The sequence below is a fragment of the Bubalus kerabau genome, chromosome 1, assembly GCF_029407905.1.
Source record: "Bubalus kerabau isolate K-KA32 ecotype Philippines breed swamp buffalo chromosome 1, PCC_UOA_SB_1v2, whole genome shotgun sequence".
Classification (NCBI taxonomy): domain Eukaryota; kingdom Metazoa; phylum Chordata; class Mammalia; order Artiodactyla; family Bovidae; genus Bubalus; species Bubalus kerabau.
Genome location: NC_073624.1, coordinates 196,498,537 through 196,517,843, shown reverse-complemented (window position 1 = coordinate 196,517,843; position 19,307 = coordinate 196,498,537). Strand labels below are relative to the sequence as shown.

Here is a 19,307-nt window from a genome sequence, read left to right as displayed (position 1 = left end):
TAAACTAAATTAAAGTGAACAAATACTAATATATATCAGAAAAACATCAGGTATACTGAATTTTGCAGCTTATCTAAAAGAAGTTTCAGAAATAATTTTTATTACAAATCATTTTTATCTTATGTGTCAATTGGAACAAGAAATGTAACTCTATCCTACCTGATTTTTAGAGATTACATTAACCTAGAAACACAGTGCACATCTTAGCATTTATTTACATTATCAGAGATTATAAGAAGTGAACAAAATGGCACCATAATATGTAATGACTCTGAGAAACAGGAGGAAAAAATGCTGATAGTACACTAAAGGAATGACCAAATGCACTAGACCACATTACATGACAATGAATATGAGCTGAGAAAGGAGACGTAAAGTCAAAGTGTGAAAGTCGCTCAGTTGTGTCCAACTCTTTGCGACCCCATGGACTATATAGTCCATGGAATTCTCCAGGCCAGAATACTGGAGTGGGTAGCCTTTCCCTTCCCCGGGAGATCTTCCCAACCCAGGAACTGAACCCAGGAGAAAGGAGAAAGGCATTGGCAATCAAAGAGCACAACAGAGTAGGACAAACATTGTAAGCTGTGGTTAACATAGAAGAACACAAGTGCAATAAAAGGCAGACCACTGGATGAGCAACCACACTAAATGAAAACATTAAATACTCTATGGCTGAAAATTTCAATCTACCTGCTGCTTGAGACAGCTTGTCCATTACACAAACCACCTTAACTAAATATGAGAGTATGTGATATTTCCCATCTTTGGAGGCTCTGATTAAATCATTGCTTAAGGTGTATACTACAACACATTTCTAAGAGTTTAAAAGTTATACTGATTACTGATCAATTAATCCTGTAAACATTTTAATACATAGTTTTTTTATTAACAGGTGCTTGGTGACAAATAGTTGAAATGATTATTTTAGGAATTGCTGCAGAACGGAAAATCACAAAAAGACCCAAGACTTGTCTTGCCTATTCACACTCAGTTATTTCCCTTGAAAATCCAGCCCAACAAGTAAATTATTTCTTGCCCTTTGAAAACTCTTTTTCATTTCCCTAAGACTTTAAATTAAACAACATACTGAATTCAAAAGTATATTCTTCCTCCTGTAAGTATTCATGTGCCCTATATATACAGATTTCAATCAAAAGTATCCTCCAGTTGATGACATGATACCATTATCAAGGCAGATATAATTTTAGATTTTTTGGTATGCATTTCTTTTATCCTCAGTCCCATCCCTATATCCACTGTGTATTAAAGTGTAGCTTTCTAAACTTCCTTCCATTATTTTATTCTTATATATCCATCAAAGCATATTAAATGATTCCGGAGTAAAGAATCCATATCCAAATGAAAAGACCTATTTTATTACAAGTTATTATTTCCAAATGACATCTTAGTTCATTAAGAGGTTTAAAAAAGTACTAGTTTGAGTAGTATGATGCTGTGCTCAGTTGTGTCTGACTCTTTTGTGACTCCATGGACTGTAGCCCACCAGGCTGCTCTGTCCACAGAATATGCCAGGCAACAATACTGGAGCCAGTCACCATTTCCTATTCCAGGGTATCTTCCCCGGACCCAGGGATCCAACCTGCATCTCTTTGTGCCTCCTGCATTGGCAGGCAGATTCTTTACACTAGTTCCACCTGAGTAATATTATTCATACTCTTGGTTTGTGGGCTTTTTTTCTTTGTTAGTCAGTAAATCTGTCTACTGTGTTTTCAGTTTCTTTAATTTATAGCAATGATTTAACACAGGATCTTACTAGATAACTCCAAAGCAATAAACAACTATTTTCTACTTTTCTTAAGTATTTATATATACAAGAACATATATATACATATATATATAATTATTTGTGTATGCTTGTAATATAAATGCATCTATCCATTTCCCTGGAATTCCTAATTTCATTCAATGTTTTGAAAAATCCACCCATGCTAATAACTGTAGCTCTGTTTAACTTAATTCTATGTATGCTATGTACAGTATTTTATCATGTGACTGTATGAATTTTATCTGTCCACTCAATTACTGATTGTCTGTTAAGATAAAACATTGGACTCTTTAACTGCAATACTTGAACATACATATACATGTCACCTTTATAATTCTAAATTTGTCTTAGAAGTCAAACACTGGGCTTATCTCTTATAGTATCTTCCTTTTCCAACATCTTTAATTTTTCATTTCTTTGTAGCTCTCTGCTACTGTCAAGGAAATATTGCTTAAGATTTTATCCAATATTTTCAATTATTCTCAACGAAATCATGACTGGTAAATTACTTTGCCCACAGTTACCTTGAAGCCTCATTTACTCCTCACATTCTAATTCTTCCTTATATCTCATATTTTATTGTTTAATTAATTGTCTGGCTCCCTCTAAATTTTTCTAGGTGAATGGTAATATTAGACATAATAAGGGAAGAAACATGATTCACAAAGAACTTGTTTATTCATCCTGACCTAGATATGAAAGATACAGCAGAGCTTCAGTATTCAAGAAATTCTGGAGTGGTCAGGCCTGCCACAGACCATTTTTACCTAAAATCCAGACTACAACCATGATGAAGTCATTTCTTATCATTTCTTTCTTTCACAAATCCAACCTCAGACTTCTTACAAAGTGAAACTATCTATAATCACGGAGAAGGCAATGGTACCCCACTCCAGTACTTTGCCTGGAAAATCCCATGGATGGAGGAGCCTGGTAGGTTGCAGTCCATGGGGTCACTAAGAGTCGGACTCGACTAAGCAACTTCACTTTCACTTTTCGCTTTCATGCATTGGAGAAGGAAATGGCAACCCACTACAGTGTTCTTGCTGGAGAATCCCAGAGACGGGGGAGCCTGGTGGCTGCCGTCTGTGGGGTCACACAGAGTCGGACACGACTGAAGTGACTTAGCATAGCACAGCATCTATAATCACAGTTGCTCAACTTCTAATGAAAATCACTACTGACCATTTGCTTGAGTTATTCTGATTCTCTACAATATCTTGTGGACCTGCGCATATCCTCCTGGATTTACTGTAATGTTATTACTTTCAACTGACACATTTCTTTTTTTAATACAATAGATTTCTCTTTTGATCCTACCACCCAATATTTCACTATTTTCCCATAACCCTCTTTGTTTCCTTCAGAACAATTATCAGAGCTTCTATGGTATTTTGTTCTATGTTTTTCCCCTTTCTCACCTACTGGAATGTGAACTTCATGAAGGCAGGAATCATGTCTGTCTAGAAATACCATTGTATCTCTAGCATTTGAAAAACCATCTGATGTGAAAAGGACTCTAAGTAAATACTTTTTGAGTTATTTCATGTGTTTTCATTTGTCAGTGCTGTGATTCCAAAGTATATTTTAAAAGTTAATGGAAAAAAACTGAAGCTGAAAGGCTCTTTTAAGCATTTGTTACATACCAAACACTTGACTCAAAGTGTTTTATTATTATAAAACCACATAATGTAGGTTCCATGATCCCTACTTTATAGATGAAGAAATTAAGACACAAGGAAATTAAGTAAGTTCCACAAATTTAGCTGCTGATGGCAGAGATGAATTTTAATCCTACTTCATTTGATTCTGACCTTAGGTCAACCTACTATACCACACTCCCTAAGGGGAGCACTTTTGAGTCATACATAGCTTTAGATAATTTTCTTAAACCCTGCAATTGAATTCTTTGAACTCCAGTATGCTTCTCTGCATCATTGCTCCATGTGTCAGAAGCAACATTCAGAAAACAAACAATTCTTGTTGAAAGCAGGGCAGTCACATTATTTGTGTTTAAATTTCCTTGTCATGAAACTGTCTGGAATTATGATTATATATCATTACCCATAAAGACATCTCATCTGCATAAAACTTATACCTAAATTATTGGGGTACATTCAATGTGCAGATGTTACTTCCAATATATATAAAACTGATTATTTTCTGGGTTACTGGGTCATTGGAACTGAATGGACTAACTTTTTTTTTTTTTTAATATTTGGGAACAGAATATATCAAAAGTAACCATGGCATATAATAATAGATGAGACCCAAGCTTTTGTAGGGGCAACATATTTAAAGCTCAGAGGTGGAACCTAAGGTCCAAGGACATTAAATAATTGGCACAAGGATAAGCAGCTTGCTCATGGCATAGCTAGAAACATTCTAATCACTTTATAACATGGATATTACTGATGAGTTACTGTCTTTACTAGTGGCACAGCTAGCAGGATGCTAATCACTTTATAACATACACACCACTTAGTTCCTGCTTCCCAAGTGAATGGTCATAAGTGATAAACTATAATGTTTTACCCTAAGAGTTTTATAATTTCTTTCTTCCTGACTATGCCTAATTCTCCTTCTCCTTAGTTTTAATACCCAAATTCTCATTAAGTGCTTGGTTATATAACCCTTATCTTTTCATTACAACATTCATTAGTTATACTTGTTGGACAATGAATTATTATTCTCAAAGGGGCAAATACTTTTTTCATTTCAATAGCTATGAAATGGAATACCTGAATAAACTTACTGGGCTTTAATGATAAAATTTTGGTTATGGAATTTATGCAGTATAGAAACCTTAAAAATATTTGGCAATCACAAATTTACCCTAGCATTTATGCACAAATTCAACAAAACATTTATTGAGAAACTACATGCCGCAGTAATTTACTCACAACAATGAGTTCACTCATAGATTAGGGGAGTAAACATGTACAAAGATATAATATTAAATTATGTAATAATATATATGGTAAGAACTTCCTGGAGAAGTATAATCCAAATGACATACAGAATTTTTTTTTCAGTTTTATGAGATATAATTGACAAATAGAAACTGCATGTATTTAAGGTGTATAACTTGATGTTTTTGACGTAGGTATACATTGTGAAATTATCACCATAATCTAATTAATATATTCATCACATCACAGAGTTACCATTTGTGTGTGGTGGGTGAGGGAACAAATACTTAGGCTCTACCTTCTCAGAAAATTTCAAGTATAAAATACAGTATTGTTACCTATACTCACATGCTACTTTAGATCTCCAGAATTTACTCATCTTACAGAATTGAAACTTTATAGCCTTTGGTCAACATCTCATTTTCCTTTCTCCTCAACCCTTGACAACCTACTCTGCGTTTCTATGAAAGCACTTCTATGATTCCATGTATAAGTGAGGTGACAGGGATCAAAACCATTCCCATAGAAAAGAAATGCAAAAAAGCAAAATGGCTCTCTGGGGAGGCCTTACAAATAGCTGTGAAAAGAAGAGAAGCAAAAAGCAAAGGAGAAAAGGAAAGATATAAATATCTGAATGCAGAGTTCCAAAGAATAGCAAGAAGAGTTAAGAAAGCCTTCTTCAGCGATCAATGCAAAGAAATAGAGGAAAACAACAGAATGGGAAAGACTAGGGATCTCTTCAAGAATATCAGAGATACCAAAGGAACATTTCATGCAAAGATGAGTTCGATAAAGGACAGAAATGGTATGGACCTAACAGAAGCAGAAGATATTAAGAAGAGATGGCAAGAATACACAGAAGAACTGTACAAAAAAGATCTTAATGACCCAGGTAACCATGATGGGGTGTACATCAAGGCTGTATATTGTCACCCTGCTTATTTAACTTCTATGCAGAGTACATTATGAGAAACGCTGGACTGGAAGAAGCACAAGCTGGAATCAAGATTGCTGGGAGAAATGTCAATAACCTCAGATATGCAGATGGCACCACCCTTATGGCAGAAAGTGAGGAGAAACTAAAGAGCCTCTTGATGAAAGTGAAAGTGGAGAGTGAAAAAGTTGGCTTAAAGCTCAACATTCAGAAAACGAAGATCATGGCATCCGGTCCCACCACTTCATGGGAAATAGATGGGGAAACAGTGGAAACAGTGTCAGACTTTATTTTTCTGGGCTCCAAAATCACTACAAATGGTGACTGCAGCCATGAAATTAAAAGACACTTACTCCTTGGAAGGAAAGTTATGACCAACCTAGATAGCATATTCAAAAGCAGAGACATTACTTTGCCAACAAAGGTCCATCTAGTCAAGGCTATGGTTTTTCCTGTGTTCATGTATGGATGTGAGAGTTGGACTGTGAAGAAGGCTAAGCACCAAAGAATTGATGCTTTTGAACTGTGGTGTTGGAGAAGACTCTTGAGAGTCCCTTGGACTGCAAGGAGATCCAACCAGTCCATTCTAAAGGAGATCAGCCCTGGGATTTCTTTGGAAGGAATGATGCTAAAGCTGAAACTCCAGTACTTAGGCCACCTCATGCGAAGAGTTGACTCATTGGAAAAGACTCTGATGCTGGGAGGGATTGGGGGCAGGAGGAGAAGGGGACGACAGAGGCTGAGATGGCTGGATGGCATCACTGACTCGATGGACGTGAGTCTGAGTGAACTCCGGGAGTTGGTGATGGACAGGGAGGTCTGGCGTGCTGCGATTCATGGGGTCGCAAAGAGTCGGACATGACTGAGTGACTGATCTGATCTGATCTGATTACTTAACATTCAGTGTCTTGCTTATTTCACCAGCATAATGTCTTCCAAGTTCATGCACATTATCACAAACATCAGAATTTTGTTCTGGTGAATAATATTCCATTGTGTATTTGTGTGTATGTATATGTGTAGTATCACATTTTCTTGATCCATTCATCCATCAAAGGTTTTTTCACATCTTTGCTATTGTAAATAATGTTGCCTTGAATATGGGAGTCCAGAAATCTTTTTGAGAGCTTGTTTTCATTTCCTCTGGAAATATATCCAGAAGTGGAATTGCTGAATCATATGGTAGTTCCATTTTTAACTTTTTGAGGAATCTCTATACTGTTTTCTGTAATGGTTATACCAGTTTACAATCCCATCATTAGTGTATCAGGATTCCTTTTCCTACAAATCCTCATCCGTACTTGTTATCTTTGGTCTTTTTGATAATAGTTACTCTAATAGATTCAAGATTATGTCTTATTATAGTTTTGATTTTCACACCCATGATAATTAGTGATGTTATTATTTCATATATCTGTTGATTTTTGTATGTCTTCTTCTGAGACATGTGTATGCAGATCTTTTGTCTATTTTGTAATTGAGGTTTTTGTTTTTTGGTTTTCTATTGAGTTGCTTAAGTTCCTTATAAATGTTGGATTATAATCCTCTATAAGATTCATCATTTGAAAATATTTTCTCCCATTCCACAGGTTGCCTTTTCACTCTGTTGTTTCTTCTACTTTTGTTTGCTTCAGAGGCTTTTAGTTTAATGTGATATCCTATGTGTTTTTACTTTTGCTTCCTGTGCTTTTGTGATCATATTAAAAAAAGATTACTGTCCAGACTAATGTCAAAAAGCTTTTTCCCTATGTTTTCTCCTAGGAGTTTTACAGTTTCAGTCTCATGTTTAAGTCTTTTGCCCATTGAGTTGATTTTTAATACAGTATGATATAGGATCCAAAGTCATTCTTCTGCATGTGGATACCCAGTTTTTCCAGCACCAAATTTTGAACCTATTGTGGCATTGTTGTCAAAGGTCAGCTGATCATAAACATGTGGGTTTATTTCTGGGCTCTCTATTCTGTTTCATTGATTTGTATGTCTGTTTTTATGTCAGTGGCAGGCATACTGTCCTCATTACTCTAGCTTTGCAGTATAGTTTGAAATCAGGAAGTGGGATGCCTCCAGTTTTGTTCTTCTTGCCCAAGATTGCCTTGACTATGTGGGACATTTTGCAGCTCCATTTGAATTTTAGGATGGCTTTCTTATTTTTGTAAAGAATGCCTTTGGTATTTTAACAGAGTTTACCATGAATCTGGAGATCATATTGGGTAGTATAAATGTTAACAATCATAATTCTTCTAATCCATAAACACAGGATGTCTTTTCATTTATCTGTGTCCTTTTTAATTTCCTTCATCATAGTTTTCTAATTTTTAGCATGCAAATCTTTCACCAATTTGATTAAGTTTATTTCTTTTTTTCAGATATTTACATCTACTTTCATCATTAAATCTAGCATCTATTTTCTCAAATAGGTATTTTTGGTTTGATCACGGCCCAATAGCATGAGTTACAGTTTACTTTCTTCTGTATCTGTACTCTAGAAGCTTTTTTCAGTAATATCAGCAATCATATCTCTTGAATGTTTGGCAGCAGGCCCCCAGAAAACTTGCTTTTGTATTTTTTATAAGATTTTGCCCTTCACATTAAATTTCTTGAATAGTTATAGGTTTATCCTTACTATTTCTTGAGTCAATATTGATGTAGTTATTTTTATAGTGTTTTATTAAATATGTATTTTGTTTCAAATATTTTGGAATAGAATTACTAGTAGAATTCTCTACATTTTTATTATTCATTCAAATCTATAGTTTTTTTTTATTCCATCTATTTATTCATTTTTTTCCCTTAAGGTGATCAACACTGTCAGAGATTCATAAATTTTATGGGTTTTTCAAGAAGTCACATACAGTCTTTTGATCTTCTTTATTATAACTTTGTTTTCAATTTTATTGACATTTGATTTTTGTCCATTATGTCTCTTCTATAATATTTTCCTTAAATACATTATTTTTATTTCCTGACCTTTAATGTACAAACCTTATTTTTATCCTTTCTTCTTTTCCAGTATAAACACTTGAGAATATAAATTGTTCTCAAATACCACTTACATCCTGTAAGTTTTATATATTTAATTGTCATTCAGGTTTTTGCATTTTTTTACTTCCATTATGATTCTCTATTTGACTTATGGATTATTTATTCATTTGTTTTTAATTTAAAAACATATTTTTTTCTTTTTAGTAATTACTATCTTATGTCAGTCTTGCATGCACTATAATTCTTTTTTATTGTTCTACCACTTCTTGGCACAGAGCCCTTTTTCCCTAGTCTTTCCTCTTATTTTTTTATTGAAGTTTCAAGAATTTGCAGTGGGGACGGATTTCTTAAAAGGTTTTTAAAAGGTTAACCATTTCTACTAAAGAGTAGAAATGATCCTAAGGAAAGATTCCAAAGCGGAGCTTTACAAATAGAGAAATGTGTTTTCAATACTATTTTCTGAGAAAAGCAGAGATAGTATTTATGGATGAGCCCTCCCTTCCCCAACACACACACATACCTGGGAACAGAGAAACAGTTTTTCCATTAATGCCTGATGAGAGAATTCCATATTTCATGCATTTCTTATGGTTTACAATGAGGGTATACAGAACACACTCAGTTTTAATAATATTATATTTTACTTGACATACTGCTATGATGGCTGAGGATATGTGTGTTGTAAACTTGAGGAATGTCAGGCTAGTGATACAATAGTAGGTATCTTCCTAGATTTTGGAAATTTAGAAACTTTGGACTCAATGATGGATGAATCCAATTTTGGAGATCATGAAGTATCTACACTAGATCCAGTGGAGGGAGAAAAGCTCAGGAAATAGCTGCTAAAGAAGGAATTAAGTCCTGAATTAGGCACATGAGTGAGTGTTCCATATTTGGGACTACACAGAAAAGTTGGTAGGGAATACTTTCAGACATGAACTATATTAAACACTTAATTTCTACAAGATGAATGATACAATTTGTAGGTTTTAATATTTTATGGAAAATTATTAATAGAAAATATAGTCATTTAAATTTGGCACCCTCTTTGAATTGATGGCAATTAATGAGGAATGCAGAACTGTGAATTGCTCATTGTATAACCGGTTTGTTAAACAACCTGTTTGTATAACCTCTAGTACTTTGGCCTCCTGATGTGAAGAGCCAACTCATTGGAAAAGACCCTGATGCTGGAAAACATTGAAGACAAAAGAAGAAGAGGGCAACAGAGGGTAAGATGGTTAGATAGTCTATCTAACCATTGAGTCCATCACTGACTCAATGGACATGAACTTGAGCAAACAGTGGGGGATGGTGGAGGACAGGAAAGCCTGGCATACTGCAGTCCATGGGGTCACAAAGAGTTGGACACAAGTTAGCAACTGAACAACAACATAACCTGTTTGGATATGGCAGTTTAGACAAACCAGTTAGGTGTAAAGCAGAATGAAAAAGAAAGAAAATAATCAAAATGTAATGTAATTTTGCAGTTAACTTATTGGATGTCTTAATGTGAGCTGTTAGGGATTTTATCATACAACAGCAAATATTCTTTGCAAGCCAGAACTTCCTAACTCATCACTCATCCCAGTATTGTATAAGAACTATTTACCTTAAGAAACAATTACATAGGACAGTGAAGGACTTTCTGATACCCTACTGTGAAGAAGACGGACTGGGTGTACCTCTAGTTTCCAATGGGTTTGGCTTTTTGGACTAACTGCTTAAAATACACACACATAGAGCTCTGGGGAATACAAGTAGGGAAACACTCTTCCAACCACCTGTGATACTGTAATTTGTAACAATTAATGTGTATTGGATTAATTCCAGTACTTCATTCCAGCCCAAGCTCCTGGCACAAACCTCTAAAAACCCTTGGAATATCCTGCTGCTGCTGCTACTAAGTCGCTTCAGTCCTGTCCGACTCTGTGTGACCCCATAGATGGCAGCCCAATGACCAGAAATAAAGTATCATTTGCTGTGTTAACAAAGTGACTTTTGAAATGCATCTAAGGATGGGGGCGGATTCCCAGGAAAACCAAATCTGTGAGTTGAGGTTTAGAACTTTCAGTTCTGCCTCCTCTGACCTCCAAGGAGGAAAGGGGTCTAGAAGCTGAATCAGTAACTAATGGCCAATGAGTTACATCACTCATGCCTATGAAATGAAGCCTTCATAAAAACTCAAAAGGATGAGGTTTGGATAGCTTCCTGGTGAACATCTGGAAGAGTGTCACATAGACATCATGGAGCTCCTGGTCCTTTCCCTTTATGAGTCTCTTCTATCTGGCTATTCCTGAGTTATATCATGTTATAGTAAACCAGTTATCTGGTAAGTAAAATGCTTCTCTGATTTCTGTGAATCATTCCAGCAGAGAAACTGAACTCAAGGTAGGAGTTGTTGGAGCCTCCAATTGATAGATGGTTGGTCAGAGCACAGGTGCAACCTGAATCTGATATTGGCATCTAAAGGAGTAGGGAAGGGCACTCCTGTAGGACTGAACCCTTAACCTGTAACATTGGACACTATCTCCAGGTAGATAGTGTCTGACTATTGCTTGCTAGTGAGGGGCAAAAAAAAAAACAAAAAAAAAACACACACACACAAGTCAAAATTGGTATCAGAATTGTACACTACAACTTAGTTTTCATAAAGGAAATAATACCAGTCTAACCAAGTCAATTCCATACCACCAATAGAACTACACTTAAGGCTGGATAGGCTGAGAGTATAAGAATCAAGTGTAACTATTTGGCTTTCACTAGCACCTTCTGTTCACAACATTAAAAATGTATTGCAAGGAGTAGGTTCATATGATTGCAGCCCTTACAAATCATGTAAACCTAATCCTTGCAATAAATTTATATATATGTGTGTGTGTGTGTGTACATAATCATCCTCAATTATCCATAATCATCCTTTCAAGTCCTATAACCACGAAGTAGTAGGATTTTAGTATAAGGTAAGAGAGAGGCCCCACTTAGCATTTAAGCCAAAGTCATGATTGCAGCCCAATTTTCCAGAAAGCTCTGCACTGGGGTAACAGACTTTCATCTAATAATAAAGAAACATTACACTCCTTGTTTACAACTCTTCTTTATGTTTATATCTCTTTTAGGAAACTCTGTGATGAGGGTTAATTGGCCAAGGCAGAATCTTGGCATTTCTGAATATGTTATTTCAATACATAATGTCATCCATCAAAATCTCACTCGAATCTAAATGAACACACACACACACACACGCACATGTGCACACATACATTACTACACATCCCTTCAGTCCACTTCTAAGTTTACCTGCAGCAACATCAGACAGTTTCCAGCGCACAGGCAGCTTCCCCCTGATGTACCGTCTCTCTGAAATTCTCTACCTGGAAGCCTCATTTACTGCCATGGGAGCTTGCTCAATCCTGGGTCAAGCAGCCTGCAGTTCAGGGGTTTTAAAACCCTCAACAACACCTTTCAAGCAGGAAAGGATAAATATCAACAAATAAATATCCCAGATTTCAATATGAAAAAATTCTCTGGTTTTTCCACATGGTTCCTCAGAAAGTGTACAGTCAGGATCAGTTCTGTGACTTGAATTTATTATATGGATGAAATAAAGTCCCATCCTTTCAATAGTCCATAAGGATCTCCTTGTCTTGTTGTTATAAATTTTTCTCAAAAGAATGCATTTGTGAAGTATCTGTTAGAGGCTGGTGGAAGTCTTACACCCCATGGCAATAGAGAGTAGTAAGATTCAGGATGGATGGGGATTAAGAGATTAAAAAGAGATGCCAAGAATATACAGAAGAACTATACAAAAAAGATCTTCATGACCCAGATAACCATGATGGTGTGTCACTCCCCTAGAGCCAGACACCCTGGAGTGTGAAGTCAGGTGGGCCTTAGGAAGCATCACTATGAACAAATCTAGTGGAGGTGATGGAATTCCAGTTGAGCTATTTCAAATCCTAAAAGATGATGCTGTTAAAGTGCAGCACTCAATATGCCAGCAAATTTCAAAAACTCAGCAGTGACCACAGGACTGGAAAAGGTCAGTTTTCTTTCCAATTTCAAAGAAAGGCAATGCCAAGAATGTTCAGACTACCATACAATTGTGCTCATTTCATAACTGACATGGTAATGCTCAAAATCCTTCAAGCTATGTTTCAGCAATATGTGAACTGAGAACTTCCAGGTATACATGCTAGATTTAGAAAAGGCAGAGGAACCAGAGATCAAATTACCAACATCCATTGGATCACAGAAAAAGCAAGAAAATTCCAGGAAAAAAAAAATGTATTTCTGCTTCATTGACTATGATAAAGGCTTTGACTATGTGGATCACAACAAACTGTGAAAAATTCTTAAAGATATGGGAACACCTGACCACCTGCCTCCTGAGAAACCTGTATGCAGGACAAGAAGCAACATTTAGAACTGGACATGAAACAATGGACTGGTTCAAAATCGAAAAAGGAGTACCTCAAGGCTGTATATTGTCACTCTGCATATTTAACTTTTACTGCTAAGTCACTTCAGTCATATCCGACTCTGTGCGACCCCACAGACGGCAGCCCACCAGGCTCCCCTGTCCCTGGGATTCTCAAGGCAAGAACACTGGAGTGGGTTGCCATTTCCTTCTCCAATGCATGAAAGTGAAAAGTGAAAGTGAAGTCGCTCAGTCATGTCCGACTCTTAGCAACCCCATGGACTGTAGCCCACCAGGCTCCTCCATCCATGGGATTTCCCAGGCAAGAGTACTGGAGTGGGGTGCCATTGCCTTCTCCAATTTAACTTCTATGCAGAGTACAAATGCAGAATGTCAGGCTGGATCCACTCAAGCTGGAATAAAGATTGTCAGGAGAAATATCAACAATCTCATATATACAGATAATACCACCCTAATGGTAACCTACTCCAGTATTCTTACCTGAAGAATCCCTTGGACAGAGGAGCCTGGCAGGCTAAAGTCCATGGGGTTTCAAGAGTCGGACACAACTTAGCAACTAAACCACCAAGCCAATGATAGAAAGTGAAGAGGAACTAAAGAGCTTTCATGAATGTGAAAAGGAGAGTGAAAAAGCTGGCTTAAAACTCAACATCCAGAGAACTAAGATCATGTCATCCAGTCCCATCACTTCATGGCAAATAGATGGGGGAAAATTGGAGACAGTTGCAGATTTTATTTTCTTGGGCTTCAAAATCACTGCTGATAGTGACTGCAGCCACAAAATTAAAAGATGCTTGCTCCTTGGAAGAAAAGCTATGACAAACCTAGACAGCATATTAAAAAGCAGAGACATCACTTTGCTGACAAAGGTCCATAGAGTCAAAGCTATGGTTTTCCCGGCAGTCATGTACGATGTGAGAGTTGGACCATGAAGACTGAATGCCAAAGAATTGATGCTTTTGATCTGTGGTGCTGGAGAAGACTCCTCAGAGTCCCTTGGATGGCAAGGAGATCAACCTAGTCAATCCTAAAGGAAATCAACCCTGAATATTCACTGATATTCACTGAATCTTCTGAAAGGACTGACGCTGAAGCTCCAATACTTTGGCACCTGATGCGAAGAGTCAACTCATTGGAAAAGACTGGTGCTGGGAAAGACTGAGGGCAATAGGAGAAGGAGCGACAGAGGATGAGACAGTTGAATGGCATCACTGACTCAATGAATATGAGTTTGAGTAAACTCTGGAAGATAGTGAAGGATAGGGAAGCCTGGCGTGCTGCAGTTCCTGGGGTCATGAGGAATCAGACACAACTTAGCAACTGAACAAGATGATTCAGGATAGATGGAGATTATGCTTCCTTTGCTGAGCAGGGAAAGAGTGATTTTGGAAGAGAAGAATGGGGAAAATAAAAGAACACTCAATATTTCAGGATTCTCTTCAGAAGAAAATGTAAGAGAACCAAGGTTTCAACAGAATAAAAATAGCATTAACAGACATGTAATGGAAAGAACTACAAGAAATTAGTCTCCCAGTGTGCCAACCTAGGAGTTAGAAGACAATGTTCAAGTATTAGATTCATCAGTTATTGGATATTTGATGTTAATAAAATAATATTCCTGAGTCTCAGATGTTCATCTACAAAATGAGGACAATAATATTCAAATTATAAAACTGTGATGATGACTAAAAGAAATAATTTATGTAAAAATGTTCTAAACTTTAAAAATGTACACAAATGTTAGAAATTATAATGGATCCATCTTTAGACATGCAAGAAAATAATAATTTTTTTAAATGGACATAATGCAAAAAGGCTAAATAAAGCTCTAAATCCTCATATTTAATTAACCTGCCCATTCTAGGACAGACACGCTACAGCACTGTCACCAGCAGGTCAGCTCTATCAACCTGATTGTTTGATCATCAGTTTGTCTATTCAACTTAGAAATGCACTTTTATATTTATACGATACATATCAAAAGTTTGTGTTAGCTAAGAGGCCAAAGAAAACACTGAAAGATGAAAGCACAGAATGAACTGAGCATGAAACAGCAAACAATCTAGCTCAACAGAGAAACAATAATATTTGGCCTTTACCTGGAAAACATTTCATGTCCAGAGGGTCTTTTTCCTTAAATAAAATGCAACCATATTTTATGTTTTCTTTTATTGGACATTACACATGGGGAAAGAAGTGGGAGTGTTAGTCACTCAGTTGTGCCTGACTCTTTGCAACCCCATGGACTATAGCCTGCAGACTCCTCTGTCTATAGGATTCTCCAGGCAAGAAAACTGGAATGGGTAGCATTCCCTTCCCCAGTGGATCTTTCAGACCCAGGGATTGAACCCTGGTCTCCTGCATTGCAGGAGGATTCTTTACCATCTGAGCCACCAGGAAAGCCCTTGGACATTACATACTGGTAGACAAGTCAAAGGAGAGTTGGGGGTGGAAAGGAAACACCTAAAATTCAGCAAAACAATAAAAAACAATTGGATTAGGGGTCTAAGAATGTGCCGTGTTTGCCCAGAGAATCCACTTCATTTCCTTATTAAAGGTGATGAATACGCTAGCGGGCTATCTGGTCTAATTTTAAAGCTATCATATCAAATGATAACCATTAATAACTACCAATATTATACAACATTAAAATGAAGGTCAAATACTATAGTTTTACTGTTAAATAAGGTTCTGATCATAACTAGCTTTTAACAGAGCAAATTTTGCTTATCTTATAGAAAAGAAAAGTGGCTCAGTCAGTCCGAATCTTTGCGACCCCATGCACTATATAGCCTGCCAGGCTCCTCTGTCCATGGAATTCTCTAAGCCAGAATACTGGACTACGTAACCGGTCCCTTCTCCAGGGAATCTCTCAACCCAGGGATCAAACTCAGGTCTCCTACATTGCAGGCAGATTCTTTGCCATCTGAACCACCAGAGAAGCCCTATCTTACAGAAATTTACTCTAAAAAATGTGCTCCTAGACCACACAACCAGCGGTCGTTTCTTTTCCAGTGTTTAATAATAACTACTGCCCCTTCATCATCATGAAGCCAAGCAGGACCCTGTGGGGCGCCCAGGCATAAAAACTTTTCTATGTCCCCTGTTTCATGTCTGTAGGAAACAGACTTCTTTTAAGCCCCCTGACCTTCCCTGAGTGCCAATGGGCAGGTTCAAACAGTTACTCATAAAGGAAGGGAGAGGATGAGGAAACTTGCAAAGTACAAGAAACAATAGTGCAGCTTTGGGGCAGAGTCCTGGTTCCCCCTCAAGGGATATACATAACAACATCTTTGAACTGTTTTGCAGACACTGAAACCCCCATCAGGTGGAAGAAGTTAACTGTCTGCTCGCAAGTACATAAACTCCACACCTGTCAGAACCAGAAGGTTGATGATGCTGACTCCCAATTACCTCATCATCAATCAATCAGAAAAATGTCCACAAGCTGACCAAACCCTCTTGGAATATTACTATAAACCCCTCATTACCCTTTCCAGGTCAGGATACACAGTTCTGAGGGCGTTAGCCTGCTGTGCCCCGCTTTGCTTGGAAAAGCAATAAAACTAGTCTTTTCTGCTTCAGTTATATTGTCTCTGAAATTCAATTTGGTATTGGTATACAGAGGCTTAGTTTTGGCATCAACACTGGCTTTCTTTTCTAACATTCAACACATGAGGCTCAGTACATTACAGCCTATCATTATAATAAAGTCAACAATTGCCTTCTCCTTCATGGCCAAAATTCAGGTAGAAAATTTTCCAAAAGAGGTCAAAACATTTATTAATAATAAAAATGCTGGTACTATGCATGCACAATCAAAGAAGAAACATAGAGTTTTTCTATGAAAAAATTCCCATTCCAGAAGACTGCACCTGTGAGGACTGAGAAGATAATTTTTGGAGGTTATTAACAGTCCAATGTTCAGTGCTACCCTACACTCTCACCCTTTTCATCAGCCTTTGGCTGATTGTGGGAAACACTGCTGACCCTGCCCCCTAATCAACTGTTTGGTGTTTGTAATTCTCCCCTTAATGACAATAACGTGCTTGTGAATTTTGATTGTGAATGTTCCTGATTACAATGTAAAAAGAGGAGAGGGGCATGATTTTCTGTCACTGTTTGCCTTAACAGCTACTTGTAAACCACTGTACTGGTTTAGGGACTAGGGCTTCACTCAAGAAGACACAGTTGTGAGTTCTGGGTGATCAAAGAACTTTGGACTATTACAGATATGAGCACTACTGGAGGGGAAGATGCAAACTGGGAAAGGTCACTGAAAATATACCACCTTGTTGCTGTTCAGATTACCTTCCCCTCTAACTGTCCCACCACCACTATCTGATACAAGCAACTTTCTGAAGCTCAAATATGGTAAAAACAAAAACCAAACAGTTGAATATTGACTCTAAAAATGCTTTCAGCAATTATGAGCAAACATTTCTCCCTCAGTGAAGCTTTATAACACTTATTGTCTTCAGCAGTTTTAAGAATGAGCAGTGGGAGGTTGGGTGGGATGGAAGCCATTCAGGGGTCCATGTGTCTGGCTCAGGGGAAGCCAGGCTTTGCTGAAATAACCCTCCTCTTTTAAGATGAGCCAAGTTCACATAAAAGATAAATGGCAAGTCCAGGACCCAGGCTGCTGAAATCTGCAGCCAGAGGTCTCTTTCAGGCACCACACTACTCTTACAGGTTTGGGTTCTAATCCCAACTTTGTTCTCTGTGCAAATACCAACTAAGGTGGAAATGGAGAAAAGAGAACTCTGCCAAATGACTTCTATACAAATGAAAATTTGATGATTTAAAAATTGTTGACTTAAATTTTAAAAATGGAAAAATAAAAAATCAATATAACAGCTACAGGCATATTCCGTTCTCCACCCTGCTAGTTCATGACCTCTGGACTCTATCAGCTGATTTCTAATGCTCTCTGCTTCCTTTTCTGTTTGTGACCACTCAGCGGTCATTCCTACCTATTCAGTGGCCCAAGCGTCGGGAGCTGGGAGCCGCCTCGCAGTCCTCTTGGAGGCGGCCTGGGCTCCTCTTCAGCAGGAACTGATGAACATGCTCCAAGGGCACCTGTGCCCACCAGACCCGTCTGCCACCACGGTTGAGAAGCCGTAAATTTTAGAGCTGAAATTTACCCACCCTGAAATTCCTCCAGGGTCAACATCTTTTCAGGAGAGGCCTGCTCATCCTTTGCCATCTCTTCAGGGTCTCCTCAGGTGTGACCTCGTGCAGGTACTCACGGGAGTCGGAGCCATGTAGGTGCAGCGCTTTCCTGCCAGCCCCCTGCACATCAGACCCGCGGAGGGAGCTCCCTGCCCCTGCTCAGGCAGAGGACAGTCTGCTTTACCCAGAGCGAAAATAGGTAGGCACGTTAAGGTAAACTGTGAAAGGCTGGTGATTGGCCCTGGGGTCAGTAACAACCGGAAGTTTGTTGGGGCTGCTGGGTGGCTGCCTAGATTTGGTTAATGAAGATTCTGAGGGTGGAGCCGCCAGAATAGGAGGAGCTCCAGAAGCGGCAAAAACTTCTGCACAGCTTGCAGGCCACATTCCTGGAGGATATGACATGACACCCCCAGGTTTTTAACAGCAAAATGGCACAAACCTGTGGCAGAAGCTTCTCCCAGGTGCTCTGAGGCTTTGTGATGTAGAGGCCATCACCTTTGTTTTTCATAGATGAACTGTTCCATTTTGAAGTCAAGATTGGTGCCACCCAAGTGGATTCCTGCTGGAAGGACTGTGATGACGTCCTCCTCCTTTATCTACAGGACAAAAGGGCCTCTGGACGCTGTGAACGTTTCCCTGTAAATTATGACATTTGGACCCCTCTCTGGGAAGCACAGAAAGGCTTCCACGTTATAAATAAATTCTATCCTTTGTGTTCACAATGTGACCCATCAGGACATATGCACTTTGACATTTGTATTTATATTACAGAAATGTATATTTTGACCCACCTTACACTCATCTAAGTTCAATTTAGAATTAACCCTGGGAGGTTGCTCTTTGGAGGTCAGAGATTAAGGTTAGATTTCAACAACATACAGCTGCAGACAGACTCAAAAGGAAATCGTAACTGTGATGTTGCTGCTGCTAAGTTGCTTCAGTTGTGTCCGACTCTGTGTGACCCCATAGACAGCAGCCCACCAGGCTCCCCCGTCCCTAGGATTCTCCAGGCAAGAACACTGGAGTGGGTTGCCATTTCCTTCTCCAATGCATGAAAGAGAAAAGTGAAGTCGCTCAGTC

At 38.1% G+C, this 19,307-nt stretch overlaps 2 long non-coding RNA genes across 11 annotated transcripts in view; one reads left to right on the top strand and one right to left on the bottom strand.

Moving 5' to 3' along the window:
• The window catches only part of LOC129629089 (uncharacterized), a 352,035-nt gene extending 333,693 nt beyond the window's left edge, over nt 1–18,342 (bottom strand). For 9 of the 10 annotated variants that reach the window (XR_008703074.1, XR_008703069.1, XR_008703067.1 and 6 more), the window contains exon 1: nt 18,029–18,164. This is a non-coding gene — a long non-coding RNA (uncharacterized LOC129629089). Of the gene's footprint in view, nt 1–18,028; nt 18,165–18,203 lie in introns of those variants that run through there. The other variant, XR_008703072.1, reaches the window with a different exon arrangement.
• Nucleotides 17,338–18,940, top strand: LOC129629081 (uncharacterized). The gene is made up of 2 exons (XR_008703064.1): nt 17,338–18,426; nt 18,738–18,940. It is a non-coding gene; the product is annotated as an uncharacterized LOC129629081 (long non-coding RNA).
• The last annotated feature ends 367 nt before the right edge of the window (nt 18,941–19,307 follow it).